Consider the following 23,678-nt stretch of genomic DNA (forward strand, 5'->3'; position numbering starts at 1 on the left):
AATGCACAAGGGGGTCAGTCATCGGCCATAACGGGGCTCGCTCACACTTGCCCCGGGCACGAAAGTTCAGCCATCAAAATATCCTAAAACAGACTATTCTTTTTTCCGGTTATTTATTTTTCTAGCATCAAGGGGAGGTGCCCGCTTTCTCTCTCAGAGCGAGCTTCTAGAGGTTAAGCCTCTTGGAGGTCACATAAAACAATTTTCACTTTGTAGTTCCTCACGAAAGCGAGAAGGACTTTAGATGTGACCAAGCTATACTCCACACTCCTTCTTCCCTCCGACCCGCTGCACCTCTTCAGGATGGCCCCTCGGGAGCAAACACTGTGGTAGCTTCCCAGGAATGCTTCGGGACCCCCCGCTTACCTGTAAGGAAAACTATGGCGGAGGTAAGCATGTAAGAGAGCCCAAGGGTTCCTAACCAATGCTTCTTATCCCTGACTCTGTGCCACGGCTTAGAGATTTTGACCCAAGTGGTTTCGAGCCAGCCAAGGGATGTCGCTCCGTTCCTCGGGCACAAAGAGGGTGGGGTGACACTGATGCGGCAGCCTGTGGGCTGGGGGTGTAAAGACAACGCCAGCCTGAAAAAGCCAACAGGCTGTTGAATGCCAAGCCAGCACTATTAATTTGCATATGACATTAATTTTGCTGTCAGTGTGTTAATGTGTGATTAATTCTGTCATGGGTTGGAGCAAGGAGAATTAGTTAATTGTCAGAAACCCTTCTCATTCACTCTCTCATTCATTCCCCCTCCTCCACCTGCCTCTAACTTCGCTCGGTTTTTCTTTTCTTATTAAATGAACCTCCTGGGTCTTCTTCCTCAGGGTACTTCTCTCCTGTGAGATTTTAATCCCATCTCCTCCGACCCTTTATACAAATCCATTTTCAGACCCCAGAAGTGAGAACACAGATAGGTCAGGCCCCACCCCCCCAACACACACAGACACACACACACACACACGCACACACACCAGCAAGACTGAACTCCAGGCAGTCACAGGGTGGTTTGGGAAGGTCTTACAACAAGGACACACAGGTCCCATTCAGATCCGTGGTCCACTGCCAATGCCGGCGATACCTGCGTGCATTGTACAATCCGCTGTTTGTGTGCTATGCAAATAGCTGTGCGGCTGGGACAAGCTGGAATGTGTGGTTAACACAAAGCCATTGCTGTGCTATAGAAATGGGGCAGTCGGCTGCCCATTTCCCCCCGCTGCCCATAATCTAGCTGCCTTCGTCCTTCTGAACAGGCCTTGGCCACCAGTGATGCAGTTTCGTGTTCAGCCCGGCCACCGCGAGTCCGGTGCGCTTTTACTGTGACATTATTTCCCCACCTAGCTGGCTAGCTCTGCTGATTTTAATAAAGTCCAACAGAAGAATCTCAGGACCCCTAATTCTATAAAGGGCAAGCGAATTCCAAAGCCCCCTGAGTGTCAGAAAGCTTCAGGGAGGATGAACATGTCATAGATCAGAGTAAACACCAGATCAGAGTAAACACCCCCAAACAAGGCAGCCGACTTCAGATACACACGCCACTGGTGGAGGACGGGTGATTCTGAGGATGACATCCCCCCCGCTGGGCCAAAACACAGACCATGCCAGTAGCACCCACCCCATTCCTGTGTCTCTTCATTACCTTTCATTACACACTGAGTTGCCTTTATTTTTATTTTTAATGTTTTATTTCTTTAATCTCTACACCCAACACTCATGACCTCCAGATCGAGAGTTGTGTGCTCTACCGACTGAGCCAGCCAGGTGCCCCTGAGCTGCCTTTCTTTTTGAAGGAATAAGGTTGAAGAAGAAGGAAGAAAGGAATGAAAGCAAATTCACTGATTCCCCCCCCCCACCTTCAACGCTACCATCATCCAGAATTCTTCTCATTTATGGGGCTGAGAAACCAAGTGTCACCCTCTGACCACGTGCCCAGGGGGGCTGGAATGGGGGCCAGCCAAGCGCAGCAGTGACCACAAGTTTTACAGCCTCTGGTAGACACGAATGAAAAGCACACAGCCTGCTCGTGCCCACTCCTTAGCAAGTTATAGAAATACATTTCAATTTATTGAAAGGGACCCTAAATTTGTCTGAAAGCATGTTTCCAACAGTTAACTTATATTTACTACAGAAACGAGGAATTAGGTAACTGAGGTCTACATTCATGTTGTAAAAACATTTTATGATTTTTTTTTTTTTAACAAAGCACAGGCCTCCTTTTCTATAGGCAGCCAATGCTTGTTTTAATTTGGAAAGACATACATATCAATTGGAACTTTTTTTTTAGTTAACAAAGAGTAACGTTCTTATGAGCCTCAACTGTTTTAATGTCTCATCATTTTATTTCATGTGTCCTCTAGCAACCAAATTCGAACTAGATGCTGAAGAGAAACCAAGTGCAATTTCTCATAGTAGCCAACTAAGCAGCCTCCTGAGCTGGGTGTGTTCTCTCTCTCCTTCTCTCTCTGTCCCTCTGTCTCTGTCTCATTTGGTCCCACTGTCCCGCTCACTTCCTTTCCCCCAAGAACTAAAAGCCAGATAAATCCACAGAAGAGACAAAGAAGAGTCTTCCGCAGCAACCCCACTTTTCACACATACTTGTCTGGATCACCGCTTTTCGGAGAACTTTTTCAAGCTTTCATGGAAGTACCGGAGAGATCAATGAGCTAGAAGCGTCTCTGACCAACAGGAATCTGGGTCCCTTCCTCCTTTTCAGATGATGTGTCACTCCAATTGCTTTAATCTGGGCATTATTCACACATGAAACTGGAATTACTCAGCACATGGGAAAGAGGTCTTGACCACCCATGGCCATTAGAGATCCCATGACATTTTTCTAAGTCAGCCAAATTCCAACACAGACAGTAGGCCCAGCAGTTGCTGTACTCCGAAGGGGGAAGAGTGTGGACCCCTTTTGTACAAAGCAGAAACCAACCTTCCTACATCTGGTCCATTCTTAAAAAGTGTCTACTGATGATGTCGTTCTGGCCAAGCTCGTCTGGGCACAACACATCAAGTCTCAAACTGGGTAATTCTAACTTTTTAGACAACTGACATTCTGCACACAAAGGATCACCAGGAAGTTGGCTCCTCCACGGTTATTCATTTTAAAGGAAAGTTTTAAATGAGGAGAGCAGAAGCCAGGAAATAGGGTCCTGGGGACAGGGAGCTAGAGGAGGGTCCTAGGACAGGGGTTTCTCCATTTTCACCGGAGAACTGCCTCCTAAAATCTACTTTGAAATCTCCTCCCTTGAATTTCACTTTGAGAACTGGAACATGCAACAACTTCAAGGTTCCACTCTTTCTCTCCTGCACAAATACCAAACCGTCCTTTCTCCTCCATATATTTTACCCATCCTTACTCTGCACCGTTGTCCTTCCTCAACTTCACAATCTGCACCCATCCATCACAGCCTACAGAATCCTTTCCCATCCATTCTCCCAAGGGGATGGCCAACCCCTGGGGAAGGAAACACCTGCTCCAAGGTAATGCTCCCTTGGCCTCCAGGCTTGCTTTGGAATCTAGAAGCAGTGGATTGTGCTCCAGCTGCTGGTGAAGGGAGAGGTGACATCATGCCCGACAGCAGGAGGAACAGAGCTGCACAGCGACTTTGGGGAAACGCTCCGCTGTCCATGCATCCAGTAAAAATATCCGGTGACTTGGTCCCAAAGGTGGTGGACTGGCCAGGGCCCCAGGGTGGGACAGGAAGGTGAACAGCTCAGCGCTGGGGCTCGCAGCAGGCCCCTTGCAAGGCCGGCTCGCCCTCGCAGCCACACTGGGTAACTGTAAGAGGCTTTCCACGCCAGGCACACTCCCAGCATTGTGTGCTCTCCAGCGCTCTCTTCCCCACCAAAAACCCCGAGGCCTCCGGAGTGTACGCTAACCACAAGCCTTTGAGTGGCTCATGTATTTACAAACTGAGGCATGTCGAAATCAAAGGGGATACCACATGACATAATTCGCATTAAAATGTCAACAGGCTGACAATTTATAGAGTCAATCCACGGAAGGTGGGGAGGACTAAGACTTAGTAATTGTTTAATTCCTGCTGAAACCCACGGCCGCTGTGCCTTCGGGAAGCTGGGATGCGCTAGGGGCCTCCAGCCTGCACAGCGCCCCACGGGGCTGGCACTGTGCCAAAGCCAGGCACTAGGTTTAACCGTTTAGGGCACTCCATGTTGAGAGAGAGAAGGAAGAAAAAGAAAGAGCTTAACTGAACATGGCAGGAGAGGGGGACAGGGCGTGTAAGAGTGTGTCTGTCCACAAGTCTGGATGTGGCTGACAAAATGGCTCAGGTGGGCCCAGAGAAGGAAAGGTCTCCTTTGTTGTACCTCTGCTATTCCCTTTCTTGTTCACACATCCAGAGGCTAGAGATTTGAATACATGCAAAAGGCCTGCCCAGCCCTGGTTTCCTGGCTACCCTAAGGAGGTCTAAGAAGAGGGGGCAGGATCTGCACCTCAATTTTGATGGCCTCTAACCCCAAAGGAGCAAGAGCAAAGTCAGGACCCAAAACAGAATCCCCTTCATGCAAATCTACCCCAGAAGTTTCTTCTAGCTCTTCAACTATCCCTAACAACAGCACTGCTCTAACCCATGTTATATGGGCAATATGTTTTTCTTAGTGCCTATTTCAGACTCCCGGTATTACCCACACCGGGCTATGGCTCCTCTTGGACTTCCACAACTGGATTCTCTCACACTGCTTAAAATGCTCTGAAGCTTCCTCTGGAGGGCTCCCCCTAGGGGTTGTGCTGGTGGAAGGCGGGCAGAACCAAGAAAAGCTTCTGGTGGAAGGTGGGCCAAGTCCCTCAGCTGCACCCCCAGCTCTGAGCCATGTTAGAGTCTCTTACTGACAGCACAGGACAGATGCATCGAGGAAAGAGAAATGGTATTAATAAGACTATTTGGCAAAGCTTATGGGTAATAACCATTATCTGCATTAGCCCTGAAAAACCCATGTTCCGAAAAGGTGGCTTCGCTCTGTGGGACTTGCCCCTGAGGACACCCAGGGCCACGTGGGCTGTGGCAGGGCTCTCTGCACAAGCTCACTGTCTGTGTGTAAACAGTAACACCTCGTTCTCCCTTCTACCTCATTAACTGAAACACATTAAAACAAGTGTGCACTGGGAGCAGAAAATGAGACTGTTAAACCAAGCTGATATAATCCTCATCAGCTGTGGGAAATGAGACCACATCAATTATGCCGAATCAAGAGCAATCACAGGGATGCTGGGCTCCCAGGCCCCTGACACGAGAAGGGGGAAGAAGAAAGGAAACCTGCACTGTAAAAAGTAGACATAGAGCCTACTCCACCCATACGCCCCACTCCTGCTAAAAACAGCTTCCTGCCCATTCTTTCTATCACCCCAAGGTAACAGAGGAGAGGCGTCTGAGAAAAACTTCAAGATTCTTCTGCATATAAAGAGTCTCTGACCCTCTATTTGGAGTTAGAGGGGGGAAAGGAAAAATGAAAGTAAACTTCTAAAAAATAAAATGTGGAGAGGGTAGGGGCAGAAGATATGACATTTGTGTGATCTACTCTGACAGGTTTTCTAAGTCCGGAGTGCGCTGGGGCCAATAAAAGTCCTTTATCCTAGTGCCCACAATGACCGGGACACAAGGTGCACAGGGACTAGCACGAACAGCGTGGAACCTAGACAGCCGCGAAGACACCAGGAATTCAAGCTACATGACAATGAAACCAGACGACCCCCGCCTTCACCTGTCACTGCCCAATATACGCAGCAGCGCAAAATCGACATGTTTAGAAATACCCATAAAACTGACTACGGAAGAAAATAAATATCATGTCAGTACCTTGCTAAAATAAGGAATATTAGGATACTGACAGAAAATGGCAGAATCATTACCTTCATCTGAATTATGAGGAATGCAAAAGACATGCATATGAGAATTGTAAAATTTTGCCCATGGAGTAGTCGCAATGGTAGGACATAAGGATGTCCCAGATCCTGGACATTAAAATATCCTATTTGGTAGTAATAATTACCGCATGTGAAATGAGTGTTGCCATGCAAAGCTTTCTTTTTTGCATTTTCTCATTTGGGTTCAAATTTGCAATCTTAGCATGTTATTGCCATTGATTTGCATCGCATTTCATAGGTGTTTCCAAACATAAGCCATGGACGCCATCCTTACATACCCCTTGACACCAGCATGAAACTCACGTTGCCAAAACTCAGTCCTTAGAGTGGCCTTTAAATTCACCATTCAAACGACAAAGAGCGGCTCTGTTTCTCAAGAATACTTTCCAGATCCGCTCATGCTGATCTAATCATCAGGCAGGCAATGAACTTGGTGAGATTTTTCTGTTGCACATACTTTGCACATCATTTCAGATGTTAAAGATTGTTTCGCATTAAGTTTTGCTTCTCTCAAATCAAGGAGGGAGGCATCTCCTCCCACTTATTGACTCAGAGCTGTAATCAGAGAGCCTGGATTTAGCCATTTATTTCATTAAAGAAAAAAAAAGGGGAAGGAAAAATGGAAAAAAAAATATCAGCTTTCAAAAGAGATGGGGTAGGGAGAAAACATACAGAACTTGAGTAGCCAAGGAGATTAACTTGCTGCATACAAAATAAGGGAAGAAGAGGAATGAATGCACAGTTTAAAGAAAAAAAAAAAAACACAACAAAACTTTCAGCTGAAGAAAAATTTTGGAATATTTTAAATTAATGGATAACAAAGGGTTGCCATGGAAACAGCTTTGCATACTTGACTGCAGGTGTTTGCTACAGTGAATGGGGACTGGGACAGGACAGCCACGAGCAGGGACACAAATGTCAACACTAAAGGAGGACTCCTAAGGCAATGTTAAGTCAACCACATCACCAACACTGTGGTTCTCAATTGGAATGAACTAACTTGGGGAAGTGGGTATGGGAGATCTGCGGCGCTAGTTAACACCTCCTTTGTGTTCAGAGGCTGCTCCCCCTTCATCATCCTCTGTGGTATTGCCAAAGTGACAAAACGGAAACAGACACAAACACAAAACATAAAGAGACACCGGAGCCAAATGCACTCTAGGTTAACTTGAATGTAACTTTCACTTTTCAGTCGTTGCCCTCCATGCTGTGCATTTTTGGATTATAATTTCTTTGGGGGAGGTGAATATGCATTAGCTTTAATCAGAAATAAATACTTCTGAAATATAAGAAAATATTTTTTAAAAGTTCTCTGAGTGTGCTGTGTACTTTGCTCCAGCTTCCAAGCCTACATTCTTACCTAAATACAGCTTATTTTCATCACATAAGGGAAAGATATGTGTGCTGGTGGCTTGCAGGGAAGTCCTGCTTTTAAAATAAATAAAAAAAATATATATATATATCTCAAATAGTGAAGTCCCTAGGTTCGGCAGGGAAATATTATAAACTTATGTCAGTAAAAGTAACTTCATGGCTCTCTCTTCTCACAACTGAAGACCACTTAGGCTCGGAAAAAGGGTCAAAGAAGTAGTAGCAAAAATAAAGCTAGACTTGGGTTACTTTCTAGCTCTCCCAAGAACTTCACTAGACCGGCTCCAGCTCCATTATTTAAGAGAAGAGACTGAAGTATTCCCTTAAAAACAAAACATTAAAGTCCTATGAATACACTCAGGGCTTGAAGGCAACTCAGTGATCACTACAAGCCCCCCATTCTTGAGATCAGACCATGACTGACTGGCCCAGGTTAATGACCTTCCTAAGCTCAGTTTCCCACACATTGGTCATGTTTCTCTCAATGGTATTCCTTTCTCCCTCCTCCAGATCAAAAAACCCAACCAATCGACCAACCAATACTAGCCTTGCTGTCTTCCAAACCCAAAGTGTGTCAAGTTCAAAGCTAAAGAAAACCAAATTATAAAATGACTTTGATTACGTGGTCTGCTTAAGACGATGAGAAAACTAATGCAGAAAAACAGTATTCATAAAGACATACATTGTGTGGCACCATATGCTGACTACACTGTAGACACAGTCCATGTATTATCTCATTTAACTCACTCAACAGCATGCTCAGGCATGTGGTTTTAGTAGCTCATCTTACAGTGAAGGACACCAAGGAAATAAGCTACGTGTCCAAGCCACTCGATTCAAACCCAGGCAGCCTGACATCAGAAAGACTTTCTCTCCTTGAAACTCCAAAAACCACCCGGCTTCTCTTAACACATCTGGACATCTTGTCTTGAAGTTTTCAAGTTTTCAGTGCCTGGCATCTGGTGGGCATCTGAAATTTCTGGAATAACCAAGAACCTGGTGGGATGCCCACCACCTCTCCTGCAGTGGTTTGAGGGCTCTCAACCGGCCATGATCCTGCCTCCAGTGAAATGCATGCCCTGGCCTGGAAAAAAACAGAAATAACTCGCCTGAGCCCTGTCTTCAGAGATACAACAGCACCCCAGTATTATTCTCCCTATGGCCAGGGAAGGCGAAGAAGAAGACAGTGAGAGTGGAGAAGAGGACTCACATCAAACACAAAGCTTCTACATGGTTGATCATGGCTGAGCCAAAGACCATATTAAAAATTTTGCCCCCACACTGTATTATGAACACTGACAGTTACAGAGAAGTACTGGAAAAAAGTCACTAGACACCTATATGTCCACCACCCGGATGCTAAAACTAATCTCTTGCTGCATGGCTATCCATTCTTTTATCCGTCCATCAATGCAGCTTCCCTCTGTAAGGCATTGTGAAGTAAACCGCGGACTGTAGATACTTCAGTGAGGAAAGGCTTAACTGGAGTTCAGTATTTGTGTATGGGGTATTTTTTTTTCAAATTTTTATTATTGCAACAGATCATGTGAAGCAGAGAACACTAAAAAGGCCCCAATTCCAGTGAGTTTTTAGTATGAAATATTCAGCCCATAGCTGATTTTCTTTGAAGAGGTATAGTAACCACAAGAGAGTGAGAGGAAACACTAGTTCCTAAAATCAGGTTAGTAATATGGCCTCAGGTTTGATGGGGAGAAAAGAATCTGCCCTTGTCCAGCTTGCCTATCTCTGTAAGTGCTCTCTTTTCAAATCTTGCCCAAAGTCCAGCAGCCCTCTCTTTGAGGTCGTCTCCTCTGATCTAACCAAGTGGAAGCGATTTCTCCCTCCCCGAACCTCCCTGCAGGCAGGGAGAACTCCGTGTCCACGTTTGACTCTTCTTACTGAACTCCAGCTCCCCTTTCTACCTGACGTGGCACTATTTTCCAAATCGTGGTTTGCGAGCCATCGCTGCAATGGTTTTCAACCCAGGGCTACACAGGAGAAGCCCGCAGAGCACAAAATCAGAACCTCCATGGGCTGGGTCGCGCCAGGCCTGCCCATCTGTTTTTTTAAAACTAGCTGGGCTGAGTGCCACTGCCTGGGCGGGTCTTCAAACCCATGCAGGGGGTAGAACCAGGACTTGGGTAAAACAACAGGAAAGAACAGTAAATAGCAATATGAGGTCCATGTTTAAAGGATAAAATTGAATTACAAAACTTTTATTTCAGTGATATACACAAAATCTCTCTCTATTATGTATGAGCTGAGTTACCGAAGTAAAATGTGTCTCTTTTTGAATCACAGTTAACCCAATGGACACAGTTTAGGACCACAGCCCCGAAGAAGCTGGAACACAGTTCTGCTCAGAGAACGTGCTCAAAGCTGTGTGGTGTGAACATGGGAGCAGAGGACAGAAGCCGACTGGGGGCCTCTCTTACTGGGAATGTATTCTGCTACCAGACTCATGGATCTCTTGGGGACAACCAGATCCGGGACTAATTAGCATCATTCGGACATGGATATTTGCCCAGGGAGAGCGGGAGTCAACAGAGCAGGGGAGATTCTGAAGAAGAGCAGGCTCTTCAGGGCTGGACCTGATCTTCATATTTCTATGTTTAAGATTCCATCCTTGCATACTAAATCTTCAGCTGACACTTAGTCTATCTAACATCGTTAAGACACGGGGAAGGACACAAAGGTGGATGAAAATCAACAGATCCTGCTGTTGAGGGTCTTATAACTGAGTGGAGGAGGAAGACTACTATAAAAATGGACCACAATATGAAGTAAAAGGGACAAAGCACCATTAATTCTTCTACCGTGACATCAATCTCTAGGACCCCTGAGTAGAAAGAGTTGTGATATGGATTGGCAGAATTCTGGAATACCAGGCCAAATCCAGCGGCACGTGGGAATTTTCGCAATACTTGAATACAGGCTGCACAACGGGACCAGAACCCGTTTCTCAGTGGGTCAGTATGGAGGTAGAGCTCTGCACAAAGCTGACGGGAAGTGACATGGCTATGAACAGCTTTGCAATGCCCTCGGTTTACTCCAACACATGCTTCTGGACTCTCAACTGCAGGCGCCAAGCTGCTCACACAGGGCTGCTATACCGCCTTCTGGGGTTAGGGAGAAACCACAGGTGCGTTCTGCTAGTACTTCTGTCACTCCAATAAACGCTTCCTAGGCTGGTGATCGATACTCTTCAAAAAACCAAGGGTAAAGCCATGAAGATGACAACCACAGTCCTTGATCTTTTGGGAGACAAATACATGAACAAGCAAGAAAATGGGTAATAACTGCCTATGCAAACAAGTAAACTTGGGTAAAGTGAAGAGATGGTAACTTGAGAGCAGGCAGTCAGGAAAACCCTCTCAGAGGACCACACATTTAAATGAGAGCTGAATGCCAAGGTCAGAAGAGCACATTCTGGGCAGTGGAGCCACAGGTGCAAAGGCCCCGTGGCACACTGAATGGAGAGAAAGGAGGCCAGTGTGGCTGTAGTGTAGTGGGCAAAGGGAAGGATGTTCCAAGATGAAGTTGGAATGGAGCAGGGATTAGAGAGGAGTTTCTAAGCCAGAGTCATGAGTCTGGCTTTTATTTTATGTGGGATGGAGAGCCACTGCTGGGTCAATGCAGGGGACTGCTCTGACCTGATTTTCCTCTTCATAAAATTGCCATATACTGTGGGTTGCGAGGGCCAAAAGCAGAAGCGGGGGGAAGAACTGACACTGTGAGTGGCAATGGGGTGGGTGGTAAAAACACAGAAGGTAGAGCCAATAGGACTTACTGATGGTTGGGCTGGAGGGAGTGAAAGGAAAGGGGGCCCACACACCAGGACTAGTTTGAGCTTACTGGTTTGAGCTAATGGTAGACTGTCAGTGGCCCTCGGCAAAATGCGGGAGCCTAAAGGAGAAAGGTTATTTGGGGGTTATAGTCATCAAGCCCTGTCTCTAGGCCATGCTGAGTTTGAGGAGTTGATGCTCAGATACTCAGATGGAAACATCCTACAGGGAAGGAAATAAAGAGAGAACTCAGGGCTCACGATGCACACTCACGTGCCACCAGAAGGTAGAGCTGTAAGGGCGCTGGAGTAAGACACTAGGGAAGAGCTACACACAGAAAAAAGGAGGGCACCTGGGCCAAGCCCTGGAAGCCAAGTATTTACCATTAGTGACAGAAGAGAAGCCAAGATCGGGACCATGGGGAAGGCAAAGACAAACCACTGGCCTGGCATCACAGAAGGCATAGGGGGAAGGGAAAGGGTGACAGGGCTGCTGAAAAGTCACATGGGGATCAAACATGGCCATCGGGTTTGGCCACATGGGAGCCATTGGTGACGTGTCACAGCAGTGGTGAAATAGGTCACTTCCAGATCCAGGGACTGAGAGGGGACACTATGAGTTCACTCAGAGGATGGGCATGCCACAGCACAAGGGGTTGTTGGCACCAGGACGTAGTCAGCGTGGCCCTGGGCGGGCACCACCACCCCCACTAGGAACCAGTCAGCTTCTGCTGGCACAGGCTGCTGGCTGGAGCCCCATGGCCACCAGTGACACCCCCCAGCCTCTCCGAAGCCACCTGCATTCTGTCATCCTGTCTGTTCCATGCCTAACGCTGAAGGGGGCGGGAATGAAGACACCGCCTCCCTCTTGCTTCCTGACACCCCTCCTTCACCTCCAAGAACCCTCTTTGTGTCCCGCATAGGCGCTGTATGATTCGCCAACGAAATCATGGGTGCTCTGTACTATTTAACCATCTGACAGCACCAGGGCTCCTTTCAAATACTCTTTGGCTATTCTCACTGCAAACAAACCTGCTTTCAGGAAAGACAATGAGGTGAAGGGAAAGAAATCCGTCCCCTCTCCCGGTGTCTACTTGTCTTGCCTCGTGCTGCCTTCCTGAGAGATACCCGCGACGGCAGAGGCAGCTCCTGTGTTGTGGAGCCTTACAGACTATTGGGGAAACAAACTAACACGTGGTCAAACTAACACACAGATCAGCTCGGTGCCAAATGGCATGACACCATCTGTGGCTGGAGGAGCAGGAGAGAGCTTTCTGGAAAAGCAGGGCCATGTCACTAGAGCACAAAGGTAGGGCAGGAAAGATACTCATCCTTAAAAGTCCAAGTCCGATTAAAAAAAAAAAAAAAAAAAAAGACATTTTGCAACAGGCCAAAGCCCAGGTCAGCCTTGTGGAATGTATGCATCCACATTCTAAAGAAAGGAGCACTTGCCATGACATCTGTTGGATTAATTAGCTGTGTAATTAGTCACCCCTCGGTGGAGTTGGGCTTTGTCGCTGCTGAGACGTCTTCAGGTAAAATTTTGTTCCAAATGCCACACTTCAAGAGGAATAAAGAAGAGGCCTGGCAAAGAAGACAAGCACACAACTGTGTTTGTGGAAGGCACTGAGAAGGCAGAAGGAGCATCAAGGGGACTTTTGGGGCCCTCTGGGAGCTACAACGCCAGAGAGGGAGAAGTCTGAACTCTGGATAAACTCCAAGCACCAAAGGCTCAGACGTGCACATTAGGGGAGAGATCGTGGAGATGAAGGGAGCGGCATGTGGATATGACGCAGGACACATTAGTGGACAAAGTACAGATTTCTTGTCCCCAGAGAAGCCATGAGACCTTGCTATCCTGGCAGCTGTGGCCATCACTAATGGGAACCAGTCTGGGCAAAAATAATAACAATGTTGAGACCCTAATCTGAGAACCAGAAAGCCAACAAACACGGAGGCAGATGCATCCCGCCACTGGGCTCCCCACAGCACTTCTTCAACCACAGCTGGCCGCAGTCACACTTGCTGACTAACATCTAGGGCGCCAAGGAAATGGCAGTCCCAGGACCCATGCCTCTTGGCTTGGCTGACTGGAAGAGCCTCAGAAAGTTCCCCCAGCTTCTTTAGTCTTCAAGCATTTTCAAAAATAAGAGACGTGGTAGGAGAAGGCAATACAGAAAAATGAAGGCCCAGCAGAGACGGGAAGATGATGCTGAAAACCACCTTGGTGAGGGGGACACCAGAGCAGAAGGGGAACCTCTGGGGGTGGTCCTGTCTCCCCTCACAAGTACACACAAAGTACCCTAAATGCAGGAAAAGCACATGCCACTGCTCAGAGAACCTTCCTGGCCCATGGTAGTCGCTGGTTCATTGAGAGTCTGGGGCGTGAAGCATTGAGCTCATAGGAGTCCTAGTTTAAATCAGCAATATGAGTTCTAAGACTAGACAGGGTCATCCTACTAGGGCAGTGTCAGCCATAGATGAAATCAGAGCCCTTCCTAGATCTTCAGGAGCCCAGACATTTTGTCTGTGCCATGCACTCCCTCCCATGGCCCTTGCAAGGGCCACAGGGAACCAAGGAACCAACACAAAACCCCAACATTATCGTTCCCACTGTCCCAAAGTCCCCAAAGATGCATGTACGTAAGAGCCAGGAATGAGCTGGGTGACCTTTACGTGTGTGCACCAACACCACTCAGTCAACGACCAGCCTGGTGATGCTGGCGCTCCCCTGACAGGAACGGGCCACAGAATTCTGTGAGAAAAGCCGTGAGGTCATTCTGGGTTCTGTCTTCCTCAGTTGTCAAAGCAGCACAGGTATCACCAGGCTGTGGTGGGTTGTATCATCTGTCCTGCTTTGGGGGGTTGAAGAAGACAGAAAGGAATAAGAATGTATCAGGAAAACATTCCGGCCCCACACAGACTGGACTTGTCTGCCCCAAGTTTCCAGAAGAATAATCTTCTCCTAGTTCAGAACTATGCGTGGTCTCTGCTCACATCCCCCTGGCTTAGCCCAAGGACAAAATGCAGACTGGGAAGCCAGAGCAACAATAATGGCTCACCGAAATGAGGAGAGACCATGGCGGTCGCCACCACAGAGCGCAGACACTGGCACAAGACACGCTCCAGGCACACGCCACTCACAAAGAGCTCCCCACACAAAACAGATTTTTCAGGGGGAAAACAACGTGTTAAAGATTCATTAGCCTGAGTCCACACAAAATCCTCTCCAGAGCTCAGCACGAAATTGGCACTCAACAATGTGTTGACCCAGAGGGAGAATTTCTCTTCCCGTTCATCTGTGTCCCAGAGACCGCACAGGGGAATGCCGGAGTCTGACCCAGCAAGAGGAAAGCCAGTGAACACGACAGGTACGGGGACACCCGCCATCAGAGAACTACCGGGGCCTGTGCCCAGTCTTTGGCCTCGTTCCAAGGGACAAGGAAACGAGGACAGCCTGCTACAATATGTCGGCTCAGGTGTGGTTACAAAGGCCCAACGATCCTCAAGAAGGAGCTTGTCACCAGAGAGCAAGACTCAACAGGCACAGCAAGTGGAGGAGAAATTCTTTCCGCAAGCCCGATGCACAGGCCGTCCCGGGCCGACGAGAGGACGGTTACAACTGTTGACCTAAGAGACCAGAAATGCTTTGGAGGCCCTCGTTCTGGGTCTGAGAACCTGCCCTGCTAATTAACAGGTTACAAACCAAACACTCTCTGTAGATAAACATTTCTAACCTTCTAACTAGTTTGCCTTTTAGAGGATGAGGACGTGGACCCTAGAGAAAGTTCCCTGATTATTCTTGATGATTAATCCCAGTTCAAATCTACTCTCGGCAATTCCTATTAGCATCCTATATATGATAAGCACTCGGGGTCTTCTGTGTACAACAGCCAGGGCTCAAGCACTGGGAATTTCTCTTACCTACATGTAAATAACAGGTGCACACGGAGGCCAGAGGGGCCTGAGCATGAGCAGGGAGAGCTGAATCATCTGGCACAGTGGCGGGGGGATTTGACGGGGCACCGTCTCACTGCGTGACATGAAAGCACTTCAGGACAAGGAAATAATGAAAACATTGTTGAAAAGCAAATTTTAACAAATAGCTCTGAAGAAAATTTCAGATTTCGTTATAGGAAAAGCACTTTATTTAATGCAGAAAATGTGAAAATCTAATATGACAGTTTTCTATAAATAACAAAAATTGGAAATCATCATTAGGGGCCTTTGTAATTTTCCTCTTTTGTTGAGAATCACTGGGAAAAAAAGAAAAAAGGAGGTTTACCAACAAGGAAGCCGCTTATCTCTCTTTAAGCTCCTGTAGAGCCTGTTGGCAGGCGCTATGAAAGAGTTTCTTCACCATCCAGAGGAAGGGTCGCCAGATAAAACACAGGATGCCCAGATAACATGTGAATTTCACTAAGTATATGAAATGACAGCGTATGGGATATGCTTATAGCTAAGACATTATTTGTTGTTTGCAATTCACATGTAACTAGGTAGTCTGCATTTTTCTTTGCTGAATTTGGGGACTCTGCCTGGAGGTTTCTGCTGTGGTGGGTTCGGTTCTCCTCGGGGTCACCACCCTTAAGTCCCTCCCTAGTTTCAATAACCTCCAACATTTCTGTGAGCAATAGATTTTCTGTCCAACATTTTTACATTTCACCCTATAGGCTGATTACTTTTTTTTTTTTTGAACAAGTGCAGGAAACCTAATTTTATTAAATATTAAAGTAAAAAAATGACTCACTGCTAAGTGTTCGTGGTAACAGCCTTGCCCACCCCACACTTAAAGGGCATTTGTAGTTTCAAGTTATGTCCAAAACAGAATTAAGACTATGGTTGAGTGCTTAATTGTTCCTTTACCATTTCCCTTTCAAAACAACAAACAAACAAAACTCCAGAGACACCTGTTGGGAGTAAATGGATTCAAATCTGCCCTTTTGGTCCAGGTCCTCAGCAAATTAGAAGGACTGGAAATTGGGTTTGCATCTTTGTCCCATTCCATGGTGCTGCTTTTCTGCTAGACTAGGCTTACCTCGAACGATGGAAACACATGGAATTATCCTGGAATGTGGAGGCCATGGAATACTCGCAGAAAATTCCCCTCAGGGCTACAGAGCACCCCTAGGGCAGCAGATGGCATTCCTACAAAGCATTGCCCAAGTGTGACTTTTTCCTCTACATAGCTGGAGGGAACCGACAGAGATTTTCCTCTCAAGGAAGATCTAGGGCTTTCGGCTTAAGGACTGGGAGGGTGGAGGCTTTCAAGTATTTTGACAATGTGGTAGTTATGAGATTATCTGAAGGGAGACCTCCATGCTCCTCTGCCTGAATCAGGAGCTCAGCACACCTCTGGAATCCAAAAGGAGACTTATCACCAGTAGCTGAAAACAGTTTATACTGGAACTATGTGGTCGGAGTCAGGCTGTCTCCTAGTTATCTGAATACGAACTTCAGAAAAGAGATCTTCAGTTTCAGTATTTGTTCTCTCTCTCTCTCTCTCTCTCTCTCTCTCTCTCTCTGATACTTGGTGAGCGCAGTTTCCGTGAAGGAACAATAAGCAACTCAGCCCCTCTCCCAAACCCTGGTCGCTCCTGGAGAGTCCTTGGTTCTAGTGAATTTGATAAAGGTAATTAATCCAAGAAATTTCACCCTGGGGAAGAAGCTGGAGAGAAAAAAGGAAAGGTCGGAGGACGAAATTTCATCCACAGGACTTCACATATCTTGAAAAGAGAACTGTCTCTGTCTGTTCCCCCTTCTCCTTCCACAGCACTTTGGACAAACAATACTCTGTAAATATGTTCAGACTGATCTAAATTGGCTCTGTAAGACTTAGAGAGAAGGGAACGATAAATACGGCTTTTTACATCAGCTAGGAAAGGATGGTTATTTAAGGAATTGTTGGACAATCAACCATCCACTTTGAAAGAAAATACAGTCTAAATCACACAATACAGAAAAAGAGTCATTACAGTGCACCATACACAGAATAGATTCCTCAGGGATTAAAGACTGAAGCGGAGGGAGAACGTATGGAAGAAAATATCGGTCAAGTTAGTGCCAACCTGCATGGGTTTGAACCCTCATTCCAACAGCCCTCACTAGCTTTGACTTGTAACCTCTCTCTGCCTTGGTTTCCCCACTTGGAAACAGGCTCATCGACAGTCGATGAATTGATCAGTATATGTAAAGCTTGTGTGACAGGACCTGGGTCGTAATGAATGTTCTAGGGGGTGGCTGTTCTTTTATATTATTTCCTAAGACTGCCAAGGGAGAGCCTCCTTGGGAAAAGAGAAAAGCTAGAAACAGAGAGAAAAGGATGCACAGATCGGACATCATACAAACGAAAGTTTTTGATATGTTAAAATGCGTCATAAACCAAGGCAAAGATGAACAAAGGACCAGGAGAAACTACGGCAATGTCCACGGCACAGCACAGCGGAGACTGTTAGCCCCATATGCCAGGAGCTCTTGCTGATCAACCAGAAAAAAAAAAACCCAGAAAAACAAAGGGCAAAGGCTATGAACAGGAAGACTGCCACAGAACTGCAAACAGCCAACAAACCCGTGAAAGAGTGTTCACCCTATGTAAGAATTAAGGAAATCCACGTTTTAGCCATTTTGCCAACCTGAGGAAAGCAGAAAAGGAACAGTATGCTGGTCACTGCGTGAGGCTTCGAGCATCACCCAACAGGGAGGGGAAAAAAATGTTCACCTTCTTTCGGAAGAGGCAGTAAAAAATACCTGCTGGCATTACATCCCGGGATCCAGCAACCTCACTTCTTGGGACAGCATAGGTCTAGACAGATGTATGCACACACCTGTTCCCTACCTCACTGTCTACAGCATCGGAACACGGCAGATAACCTCCCTGTACATCTGTGAGACTGTTAGTCTTTTATTGTTTCTCTTCTTTTTTGTACAACATCAACTCTGTACTGAATTTTTCCAAAATGTTGGGGTTTTTTCTCTTTTTTTTTAATGATTCCTAAACTGTAGAGATCTGATGATTTCTGGGAAACCTGTAGCAAAGGAACTGAAGAGTATCATGCTGGTAAGCCTTCATGCCAGCCTATGCATGGAATACTATGTAGCCTTAAAAAAAGAGGGAACTAAGAAAAAAAAAAAAAAAGGAGGGAACTAGGGGCGTCTGGATGGCTCAGTGGGTTAAAGCCTCTGCCTTCAGCTCAGGTCATGGTCTCAGGGTCCTGGGATTGAGCCCTGCACCGGTTTCTCTGCTTAGCGGGGATCCTGCTTCCCCCTCTCTCTCTGCCTGCCTTTCTGCCTACTTGTGATCTGTCAAATAAATAAAATCTTAAAAAAAAAAAAAAAAAAAAAAAAGAGGGAACTAGATCTCTATGTACTGACCTGAAATGATTTTCAGGATCAAAAGTCACATGAAAAAAAAAGCTGAGAGCACAACCTGTGTCTATAAAGGTTTTTTAATGGAATAGTATGTATGTGTATGCATTTCTACCAGTGTAAGCATAGGAAAAAAGCTTAAAAGGATATAATCTAAACCTACTAGCTAACTGGTGGTCAGAAATACCACCAGAGCCAACTCAGGCTCTCTGGGAATGACCACAGGGCCCGTGTGCAGTCTCCCAGCCCTGCTCCAGGAGACCCATATCTATGAGCCCAGGAATCAAGGGAGGGGCATGAACTTCAGACGCTGAGCTGCTCTTAGAGACGGAGGGCATGGAGAATAACTGGGCTAAAATTTACCAGAACATCTGGCTTTTCACACCTTCTAAATAAACCACGAAAACAGTCCCCTCCTTTCATTTTTGAATGAAGGCACCAAGGTATGGGAAGAAGAAGGCAAAAATATAAACTTTTTTAAAAAAAGTTAACCTAATGAGAAAGCAAGGCTTTAGGAAACTGATTCTAGAATGACAATGTAAACCAGATGATACTTGCACTGGTGCCTTAAACATGTCACAGCACCAGGGAGGAGAGGATGGGGATGGAGGCAAGGGTCACCAGTGGATTTATGCTTTCTTTGCCAAGCAAGATAAAGGCTCCCAGGCACCACCTGTAGGCATGGAACATGCAGCTGTCTTCCTAAGCCAGCCCACCCCGCAAGTGTAACCATAAAGGAGCACGCAGAATGCAGACTGTCAATGAAATCTTTGTCATATTTGTTCTCTGTCTTCTGATCGGCCCTGCTGGGAGAGAGCCCCAATGAGTTCATGAGTCAGGGAAAAAACGGAGAAGATGGGATCTCAAGTCATGCTGAGTCTGATGGAGGGTTTCCTACTACCTCTCACTTTGCAGAATCCCAGTAGGGTGGCAAGTGTTCAAGTCCACTATGTGGAGAGTGTAGGTGTGTGTTTTGAGCCAAGTGGTGCCATGGTCTACCTCCTACCTTACAGCAAGCAGAGCTGCTGCCTCACGCTCTGGTGGCTGGCCCAAGGCAGCTCACGCAGGGCCCAGACACAACTCCATGGGAGATGACCCCCTTTGTGTATAATTTAAGATAACTAGGAAACCTTCAGGCTTGGCCTGATCATGGGGAATGACCTCCTTTGTATATAATTTAACATGAATATGAAAGCTTCAGTATCGGCCCAATCAAAGGCATCTCAGTTGGGAACTTTTTGAGTAACAGATTCTGGTGGGGTCTTTATTAAATTTCCAGTCCAATGACTCTCAGGTGAAGAAAAATATCAAAGGGAAAACCAGATTCTAACAGTTGGCAGGTGTGCACTGATCTCCAACTGTCCCTTCTGTACTCTTTCCCCAAGCAAAAGACACTACGAATTTCAGAGTTCACCATGGACATCACATAACGGGGAGGTCGAGAGAGACAGACACCTAAGGGCCCAGGCTAGCTCTCAATCCACACACCAGGGACTCAGAACCTGCAGGAGAATGGAGAAGAACACAGGGCAGGCATCTGTCAGGACCTGTTGCTCCCCTGCTGGAGGTAAGCAAGTGCACCTCACGTCTCTATGGCTGGAGGGAGAGGGAGAGTAGGCAGGTCCTCCAAGAGGGGAGAGATCCATTTACATGGGGAAGGAGAAAGGTATGGAATTCACATTCTGGACCTCAAGCCCCAAGGGGAGAGAGGTACCTTTCTCTCCCACAACATGCTTCCATTCTGACCCAGAAGGATCACTGCAGACACAAACCAAGAACCCAGCCTCTAAGCTAGACTGGGGCTACTGGCCTTCCCACAGGACCGATCAGTCACAGTGCCCAACAGCAGCAGGTATGAGGATATGGGCAGAGGACCACTAAGAGCTGGACCAGAGCCCACCACTCTTGAAGTCACACAAATAAACCACTTAAGGAATTCGATCATGAATGTTTCACAGAGCAACCTGGAAGCCCGGAGAAAAGTAAACAGCTTCCATCTGATGCCTGGGGCTCTCCAGCCCACCCTATACACACACACACACACACACACACACACACACACTCCCCTCCACTTCCAGGAAACAGGCAGGAAGAATTCACTGAAGGAGAATCTTGATTGAAAAACTGCTCTCACACAATCAAAACTTGACAATTCCATGCAAGGGAGAGAATATCACCAGCGTTCTTTGTTTCTGTTCTCTGGGGAGGTGGGATGGGGTAGTGGATTAACAAAACCCTTTCTCAGTCCGGATTAGAAATTAGCTCGTGCTTTCAGACAGCTCAGTCTTAATACAGCAACGTCTGTCCCAGCATTTACGACACCAAGAGAAGGGACTCTGGACTGGTGAGGTCAAATGTCACACCAGAGAGCTACGCCTCTGCTTGCATCTCCTGAGACGGCTGTTCTGTCTCCTCCAGCATGAAAAAGGAAGAGGAGGGAATAAAGACCTCAGTTGAAAGCGAGGGTTGGGAGACCCATTAGGAAGTCCCCTCCATCGTGGCTCCTGGAGCAGGTGCAGCAGAAAGCAAATTTGGAAGTTTCCCTGACCAATAATGAATACTTTGCCAAGGAACCAGGATAGGGCAGGGTGGGGACCAGGATGGGTTTGTGGGGGTGGGCAGTGAGGACGGGACTTGGGGAAGGGGTGAGTAAGGAGGGCTGTGTGTGGGAAGCCTGGTGCCCTCCCCAGGTCAGCAGCATCTGGAGTGGTTTCTCTAGCAGACAGTAAAGAACTCGATTACATCCAGTTAACTGTGCTCTAAACTGATTATGCATGTGCTGGGCTAATGGATTACATTAGCAAGAGGAAAAATAACATGCAATCAATCTCCATTTACTACAGGCCACACCAGGGCCTAGAGAAAAACTGACTCAACCACCTCCAGTCCCCACCCCAAATCTACAGACTCATGACACCCTAGGACAGGGAGCCCCCTCAGTGGCAGGAGAAGTCTGTCTTAGTCACACCGCTGGACCGGAAGGCTTGGCACGCGCACTGGAAGAAACCCATCTCTGTGTCATTCAGGAGTGGCTGAGAGCTCCCTGCCCCCACAGCAGAGCCACAGCAAGCCAAGGGACATTCATTACCCAAGGACTAATGAGACCAGACTAATGACCCACGGCTCCTGACACAGGGAATTCTGCTCTGAATGTGGGCAGGGGCGTGTTCACCCCTGGGGTTGTGCCAGCCAAGTGCACATTTTGGGGACTTCTCCTTCGGGCGCTGGTTCCCAAATTCTATCCTGCACCCCAATATCGACGGCCCCCCCACCATCACTGCCTTTTTTAAGTCGGAGTTTTCTCCATCTTTTGAATTAAAGAGAGAGAGAGAGAGAAATAAGGCCAGGGAGTTAAAGTGTCCATAGTTCAGCAAAACCTAGATGGAAACTCCCGTCTCCTCCCTGACATCCCCCCTGGAAACTGCCTCAACCTGACTCGCTAGGTGTGACCAGTGAAGGTGGTTTGGAGACCTGCGATCATCTCAGGGAATCAATCCTCCAGGTTCCAGGCCCTTCAGAAGCAAAGCCAAGGGTGTGGTATACTCTCACTGGAGGGTGTAGCGTGGAGAGCGAATCACCACCATGCACATTTTATCATCCAAAGGGTGTTTTTCCCCCCCTCAGATGGAAAAGGCTGGCTTCTTGCCACTTCTAAACAACCCTCATCAAAGTTGCATATAATCTTCCTTGGCCACGCGCAGTACTTTGAACTAATCTTGCTCAGTCAGGTCCTTTGAAAAGTTTCTTTCTATAGGTTTTCCGTCAGGTTTTCTGACCACATCAGCACCACCACCCCTTATGGCTGCCTGAGACCTCTAACTTAAACTGACCCCAAAGAGCCTTTTCTTTCAATGGTGGTCTAAAACTAAACCATCCAGTGAGGTTCCTGCTCACTTAGAATAAGGGGGCTGGCTGCTTGGTGTTCAGACCTTCCCCACTGCACCATGCCAGCCCATCCATGCTGGGGTCGGCAGTCAATTCCAGAACCTTCTAGTCCCACCACCTCATTTCTGTCTTCTCCTCCTTCCCCTAAAGTGGCTTCTTATCCACACTACACAGGCTCCTGCCAAGCTGAAGACGAGCAATTATAAAATGAATCACAGTTACAGATCTCGGCAGAGACTGACACAGGGAAAGGACCAGAAGCCTTACTTGGAGTCTCCCTTTAAAATCACCTGGGGTAGTGAGGGGATTAAACTCCCTCGGGGTCAACAGAAAGGCTCCCTCGCCCAAAGACTGCCCAAAGACGCCCAAAGACAAGAGAGAACGGGTGTGAAAGCCAAGGGGGGCGTGGGGGGGGGGAGAGGCTGATGATAAAAGGGAGAAAATGCAAAGAGAAGAGGGTGTGGAAGGCATGTGGGAGGAGGCTGGGCAGATTTATGGCGATTTGTACCTGATTGTTCATACTAAAGCCATTATGGGATGATTAGAGAAAAAGGTGAGGCTTTAAGTCCAGTGAAAATCAATAGAAACGTCTGGAGCAATTCTGCCTAGCAAGTGAAAGGACTATTTACAGTATGTGAGCACCTCCTCCTCACCGTTAAGGTCTATGGACTGAGAGAGAGACTGGAGGGGGTGGGGAGGGGCAGGGAGGGCCAGGGAGGAAGGAAGGAAGAGAAGACAGAGGGAGAGGAGGAGGAGGATGGGAGAAGCCCAGGGGAAGAGAGGGGAAATGTAAATACGAGGAAGAGAAAGGGGGCACGGGATAAGGAAGCAAAGGGAGAAAGAACAAAGGAGCCCCCCCTTCATGGACCCTAAAATTTCCCCATAGCATGTGCCACCTTGTAGTCAACTATGTAAGTTATTCATTGTGTTTATCACCCATCTCCCTGCAAGAGAATGGAAGCACTATGAGGGCAGGGACTTTTTTTGTTTTCGTCTATTTTGTACATGGAGGGAGGCGTGTGTCCAGAACAGGACCTGGTATACAGTAGGTGCTCAATATCTATCTGTGAATGAATGAACAAATCAATGAATCCATGAACAAATGAACTATGTACTCCAGGGATCTCCAGGAGAGAAGAGATCAAAGGGGGAGAAGGGTGGGACGAGACGGAGAAGGAGAGAGTGATGAATGCAGAGGAATGGAGCAACACAGGAACACAAAGGTATGTAAAAGCCGTAACAAACAACTATAAGGGAGAAAAGGCCAGTTGTCCAGAGTCGAGAGTAAGTATCGGGCTGCTGTCCATAAAACCTGCCCTCTAAAATGGGGCAGCCTCAAAGAGAACCTTTGGTTACCAGAAGCCACCAGCATGCAGCAGCTTCACGAGGAAG

The 23,678-nt window shown here is 47.1% G+C and overlaps 1 protein-coding gene across 8 annotated transcripts in view; it reads right to left on the minus strand.

Annotated features, from left to right (window-relative positions):
* Nucleotides 1-23,678, minus strand: part of ZFHX3 (zinc finger homeobox 3) — a 276,951-nt gene that overhangs the window by 128,192 nt on the left and 125,081 nt on the right. The window lies entirely within an intron of this gene.

Source organism: Lutra lutra, chromosome 17 (genome assembly GCF_902655055.1).
Source record: "Lutra lutra chromosome 17, mLutLut1.2, whole genome shotgun sequence".
Lineage (NCBI taxonomy): Eukaryota > Metazoa > Chordata > Mammalia > Carnivora > Mustelidae > Lutra > Lutra lutra.